The sequence below is a fragment of the Rhipicephalus microplus genome, chromosome 8 (genome assembly GCF_043290135.1).
Source record: "Rhipicephalus microplus isolate Deutch F79 chromosome 8, USDA_Rmic, whole genome shotgun sequence".
Lineage (NCBI taxonomy): Eukaryota > Metazoa > Arthropoda > Arachnida > Ixodida > Ixodidae > Rhipicephalus > Rhipicephalus microplus.
In genome coordinates this window covers 126098708-126105783 of record NC_134707.1, presented here as the reverse complement: position 1 = coordinate 126105783, position 7076 = coordinate 126098708, and the positions used below count along the sequence as shown (strand labels likewise).

General features: G+C 51.2%; 1 non-coding gene across 1 annotated transcript; it reads right to left on the bottom strand.

The window, feature by feature from the left end:
* Positions 1–4407: 4407 nt before the first annotated feature.
* Positions 4408–4481, bottom strand: TRNAT-GGU (transfer RNA threonine (anticodon GGU)). The gene has a single exon. It is a non-coding gene; the product is annotated as a tRNA-Thr (tRNA).
* Between the last annotated feature and the right edge of the window lie 2595 nt (positions 4482–7076).

Here is a 7076-nt window from a genome sequence, read left to right as displayed (position 1 = left end):
GCTATCTGCGCAAAGAAAAAAGCGACACACCACTCCCGGGAGGGCTCAAACCTCCAATTTTTTGGTTAACAGCCGAACGTGCTAGCCAATGGCGCCACGAAGACAGTCGTGCTCCACTCTCACCACCATCATAACATACCTTCAAAGCTATCAGCGCAAAGAAAAAAGCAACACACCACTCCTGGGAGGGCTCAAACCTCCAATTTTCGGTTAACAGCCGAACGTGCTAGCCAATTGCGCCACGGAGACAGTCCTCCTCCACTCTCACCACCATCAGAACATATCTTCAAAGCTATCAGCGCAAAGAAAATGCAACACACCACTCCCGGGAGGGCTCCAACCTACAACCTTTTGGTTAACAGCCGATCGCGCTAGCCAATTGCGCCACGGAGACAGTCGTGCTCTACTCTCGCCATCATCAGAACATATCTTCAAAGCTATCAGCGCAAAGAAAAAAGCAACACACCACTCTCGGGAGGGCTCGAGCCTCCAACCATTCGGTTAACAGCCGATCGCGCTAGCCAATTGCGCCACGGAGACAGTCGTTTTCCACTCTCACCACCATCAGAACATATCTTCAAAGCTATCAGTCCAAAGAAAAAAAAGCAACACACCACTCCCTGGAGGGCTCAAACCTCCAACTTTTCGGTTAACAGCGGATCGCGCTAGCCAATTGCGCCACGGAGACAGTCGTGCTCCACTCTCACCACCATCAGTACATATCTTCAAAGCTATCTGCGGAAAGAAAAAAGCGACACACCACTCCCGGGAGGGCTCAAACCTCCAATGTTTTGGTTAACAGCCGAACGTGCTAGCCAATGGCGCCACGCGGACAGTCGTGCTCCACTCTCACCACCATCAGAACATGTCTTCAAAGCTATCAGCGCAAAGAAAAAAGCAACACACCACTCTTGGGAGGGCTCAAACTTTCAACCTTTCGGTTAACAGCCGATCGTGCTAGCCAATTGCGCCACGGAGACAGTCGTGCTCCACTCTCCCCACCATCAGAACATATCTTCAAAGCTATCAGTGCAAAGAAAAGAGCAGCACACCACTCCCGGGAGGGCTCGAACCTCCAACTTTTCGGTTAACAGCCGATCGCGCTAGCCAATTGCGCCACGAAGACAGTCCTGCTCCACTCTCACCACCATCAGAACATATCTTTAAAGTTATGACTGCAAAGAAAATGCAACACACCACTCCCGGGAGGGCTCAAACCTCCAACCTTTCAGTTAACAGCCGATTGCGCTAGCCAATTGCGCCACGTAGACAGTCATGCTCCACTCTCACCACCATCAGAACATATCTTCAAAGCTAACAGCGCAAAGAAAAAAAGCAACACACCACTCCCGGGAGGGGTCGAACCTCCAACCTTTCGGTTAACAGCCGATCGCGCTAGCCAACTGCGCCACGGAGACAATCGTGCTCCACTCTCACCACCATCAGAACATATCTTCAAAGCTATCAGTGCAAAGAAAAAAAGCAACACACCACTTCCGGGAGGGCTCCAACCTCCAACCTTTCAGTTAACAGCCCATCGCGCTAGCAAATTGCTCCACGAAACAGTCGTGCTCCACTCTCATCACCATCAGAACATATCTTCAAAGCTATCAGCGCAAAGAAAAAAGGAACACACCACTCCCGGGAGGGCTCGAACCTCCAATTTTTTGGTTAACATCCGAACGTGCTAGCCATTGGCGCCACGGAGACAGTCGTGCTCCACTCTCACCACCATCAGAACATATCTTCAAAGCTATCAGCGCAAAGAAAAAAGCAACACACCACTCCTGGGAGGGCTCAAACCTTCAACCTCTCGGTTAACAGCCCATCCTGCTAGCCAATTTTGCCACGAAGACAGTCGTGCTCCCCTCTCACCACCATCAGAACATATCTTCAAACTATCAGCGCAAACAAAATAGCAACACACAACACCTGCGAGCGCTCAAACCTCCAACCTTTCGGTTAACAGCCAATCGCGCTAGCAAATTGCGCCACGGAGACATCGTGCTCCACTCTCACCACCATCAGAACATATCTTCAAAGCCATCTGCGCAAAGAAAAAAGCGACAAACCACTCTCGGGAGGGCTCGAAACTCCGATTTTTCGGTTAACAGCCGAACATGTTAGCCAATTTCGCCACGGAGACAGTCGTGCTCCACACTCACCACCGTCAGAACATTTCTTCAGGGCTATCAGCCCAAAGAAAAAAAAGCGCCGCACCACCACCGGGTGTTCTCAAACCTCCAAATTTTCGGTTAACAGCCGATCGCGCTAGCGAATCGCGCCACGGAGACAGTCGTGCTCCACTCTCACCACCATCTGAACATATCTTTAAAGCTATCATCGCAAAGAAAAAAAGCAACACACCACTCCCGGGAGGGCTCAAACCTCCAACCTTTCAGTTAACAGCCGATCGCGCTAGCAAATTGCGCCACAGAGACATCGTGCTCCACTCTCACCACAATCAGAACATATCTTTAAAGCTATCAGCGCAAAGAAAAAAGCAACACACCACTCCCGGGAGGGCTCGAACCTCCAACCTTTCGGTTAACAGCCGATCGCGCTAGCCAATAGCGCCACGGAGACAGTCGTGCTCCACTCCCACCACCACCACAACTAATCTTCAAAGCTATCTGCGCAAAGAAGAAAGCGACACACCACTCCCGGGAGGGCTCAAACCTCCAATTTTTTGGTTAACAGCCGAACGTGCTAGCCAATGGTGCCACGGAGATAGTCGTGCTCCACTCTCACCACCATCAGAACATATCTTCAGAGCTATCAGCGCAAAGAAAAACGCAAACACCACTCCTGGGAGGGCTCAAACCTTCAACCTTTTGGTTAACAGCCGATCGTGCTAGCCAATTGCGCCACGGAGACAGTCGTGCTCCACTCTCACCACCATCAGAACATATCTTCAAAGCTGTAAGCGCAAAAAAGCAACACACCACTCCCGGGAGCGCTTGAACCTCCAACCTTTCGGTTAACAGCCGATCGCGCTAGCAAATTGCGCCACAGAGACATCGTGCTCCACTCTCACCACAATCAGAACATATCTTCAAAGCTATCAGCGCAAAGAAAAAAGCAACACACCACTCCCGGGAGGCCTCGAACCTCCAACCTTTCGGTTAACAGCCGATCGCGCTAGCCAATAGCGCCACGGAGACAGTCGTGCTCCACTCTCACCACCACCAGAACTAATCTTCAAAGCTTATCTGCGCAAAGAAAAAAGCGACATACCACTCCAGGGAGGGCTCAAACCTCCAATTTTTTGGTTAACAGCCGAACGTGCTAGCCAATGGCGCCACGGAGACAGTCGTGCTCCACTCTCACCACCATCAGAACATATCTTCAGAGCTATCAGCGGAAAGAAAAACGCAAACACCACTCTTGGGAGGGCTCAAACCTTCAACCTTTTAGTTAACAGCCGATCGTGCTAGCCAATTGCGCCACGGAGACAGTCGTGCTTCACTCTCAGCACCATCAGAACATATCTTCAAAGCTATCAGTGCAAAGTAAAAAGCAACACACCACTCCCGGGAGGGCTCGAACCTCCAACCTTACGGTTAACAGCCGATCGCGCTAGCCAATTGCGCCACAGAGACAGTCGTGCTCCACTCTCACCACCATAAGAACATATCTTCAAAGCTAACAGCGCAAAGACAAAAGCAACACACCACTCCCGGGAGGGCTCGAACCTCCAACCTTTCGGTTAACAGCCGATCGCTCTAGCCAATTGCGCCACGGAGACAGTCGTGCTCCACTCTCACCACCGTCAGAACATATCTTCAAAGCTATCATCCCAAAGAAAAAAAAGCAACACACCACTCCCGTTAGGGCTCGAACCTCCAACCTTTCAGTTACCAGCCGATCGCGCTAGCAAATTGCGCCACGGAGACATCGTGCTCCACTCTCACCACCATCAGAACATATCTTCACAGCTATCAGCGCAACGAAAAAAGCAACACACAACTCCCGGGAGGGCTCGAACCTTCAACCTTTCGGTTAACAGCCGATCGCGCTAGCCAATTGCGCCACGGAGACAGTCGTGCTCCACTCTCACCACCATCAGAACATTTTTTCAGAGCTATCAGCCCAAGGAAAAAGAAGCGCCGCACCACCACCGGGTGGGCACGAACCTCCAACCTTTCGGTCAACTACAGATCGCGCTAGCCCGTTGCGCCACTGAGACAGTCCTCCTCCACTCTCACCACCATCAGAACATATCTTTAAAGCTATCATCGCAAAGAAAAAAAGCAACACACCACTCCCTGGAGGGCTCAAACCTCCAACCTTTCAGTTAACAGCCGATCACGCTAGCAAATTGCGCCACAAAGACATCGTGTTCCACTCTCACCACAATCAGAACATATCTTCAAAGCTATCAGCGCAAAGAAAAAAGCAACACACCACTCCCGGGAGGGCTCGAACCTACAACCTTTCGGTTACCAGCCGATCGCGCTAGCCAACTGCGCCACGGAGGCAGTCGTGCTTCACTCTCACCACCATCAGAACATATCTTCAAAGCTATCAGTGCAAAGAAAAAAAGCAACACACCACTTCCGGGAGGGCTCGAACCTCCAACCTTTCGGTTAACAGCCGATCCTGCTAGCCAATTTCGCCACGAAGACAGTCGTGCTCCCCTCTCACCACCATCAGAACATATCTTCAAACTATCAGCGCAAACAAAAAAGCAACACACAACACCTGCGAGCGCTCAAACCTTCAACCTTTCGGTTACCAGCCGAACGTGCTAGCCAATTGAGCCACGGAGACAATCGTGCTCCACTCTCACCACCATCAGAACATATCTTCAAAGCTATCAGTGCAAAGAAAAAAGCAACACACCACTCCTGGGAGGGCTCAAACCTCCAACCTTTCGGTTAACAGCCGATCGCGCTAGCCAACTGCGCCACGGAGACAGTCGTGCTTCACTCTCACCACCATCAGAACATATCTTCAAAGCTATCAGTGCAAAGAAAAAAGCGACAAACCACTCTCGGGAGGGCTCGAAACTCCGATTTTTCGGTTAACAGCCGAACATGTTAGCCAATTTCGCCACGGAGACAGTCATGCTCCACACTCACCACCGTCAGAACATTTCTTCAGGGCTATCAGCCCAAAGAAAAAAAAGCGCCGCACCACCACCGGGTGGGCTCGAACCTCCAAATTTTCGGTTAACAGCCGATCGCGCTAGCGAATCGCGCCACGGAGACAGTCGTGCTCCACTCTCACCACCATCAGAACATATCTTCAAAGCTATCAGCGCAAAGAAAAAAGCAACACACCACTCCTGGGAGGGCTCAAACCTCCCATTTTCGGTTCACAGCCGAACGTCCTAGCCAATTGCGCCACGGAGACAGTCCTCCTCCACTCTCACCACCATCAGAACAAATCTTCAAAGCTATCAGCGCAAAGAAAATGCAACACACCACTCCCGAGAGGGCTCCAACCTACAACCTTTTGGTTAACAGCCGATCGCGCTAGCCAATTGCGCCACGGAGACAGTCGTGCTCTACTCTCGCCACCATCAGAACATTTTTTCAGAGCTATCAGCCCAAGGAAAAAGAAGCGCCGCACCACCACCGGGTGGGCACGAACCTCCAACCTTTCGGTCAACTACAGATCGCGCTAGCCCATTGCGCCACGGAGACAGTCCTCCTCCACTCTCACCACCATCAGAACATATCTTTAAAGCTATCATCGCAAAGAAAAAAAGCAACACACACCACTCCCGGGAGGGCTCAAACCTCCAACCTTTCAGTTAACAGCCGATCGCGCTAGCAAATTGCGCCACAGAGACATCGTGCTCCACTCTCACCACCACCAGAACTAATCTTCAAAGCTATCTGCGCAAAGAAAAAAACGACACACCACTCCCGGGAGGGCTCAAACCTCCAATTTTTTGGTTAACAGCCGAACGTGCTAGCCAATGGCGCCACGGAGACAGGCGTGCTCCACTCTCACCACCATCAGAACATATCTTCAGAGCTATCAGCGCAAAGAAAAACGCAAACACCACTCCTGGGAGGGCTCAAACCTTCAACCTTTTGGTTAACAGCCGATCGTGCTAGCCAATTGCGCCACGGAGACAGTCGTGCTCCACTCTCAGCACCATCAGAACATATCTTCAAAGCTATCAGTGCAAAGTAAAAAGCAACACACCACTCCCGGGAGGGCTCGAACCTCCAACCTTTCGGTTAACAGCTGATCGCGCTAGCCAATTGCGCCACAGAGACATCGTGCTCCACTCTCACCACAATCAGAACACATCTTCAAAGCTATCAGCGCAAAGAAAAAAGCAACACACCACTCCCGGGAGGGCTCGAACCTCCAACCTTTCGGTTAACAGCCGATCGCGCTAGCCAATAGCGCCATGGAGACAGTCGTGCTCCACTCTCACCACCATCAGAACATATCTTCAAAGCTGTAAGCGCAAAAAAAGCAACACACCACTCCCGGGAGGGCTCGAACCTCCAACCTTTCGGTTAACAGCCGATCGCGCTAGCAAATTGCGCCACAGAGACATCGTGCTCCACTCTCACCACAATCAGAACATATATTCAAAGCTATCAGCGCAAAGAAAAAAGCAACACACCACTCCCGGGAGGGCTCGAACCTCCAACCTTTCGGTTAACAGCCGATCGCGCTAGCCAATAGCGCCACGGAGACAGTCGTGCTCCACTCTCACCACCACCAGAACTAATCTTCGAAGCTTATCTGCGCAAAGAAAAAAGCGACACACCACTCCCGGGAGGGCTCAAACCTCCAATTTTTTGGTTAACAGCCGAACGTGCTAGCCAATGGCGCCACGGAGACAGTCGTACTCCACTCTCACCACCATCAGAACATATCTTCAGAGCTATCAGCGCAAAGAAAAACGCAAACACCACTCTTGGGAGGGCTCAAACCTTCAACCTTTTAGTTAACAGCCGATCGTGCTAGCCAATTGCGCCACGGAGACAGTCGTGCTCCACTCTCAGCACCATAAGAACATATCTTCAAAGCTATCAGTGCAAAGTAAAAAGCAACACACCACTCCCGGGAGGGCTCGAACCTCCAACCTTTCGGTTAACAGC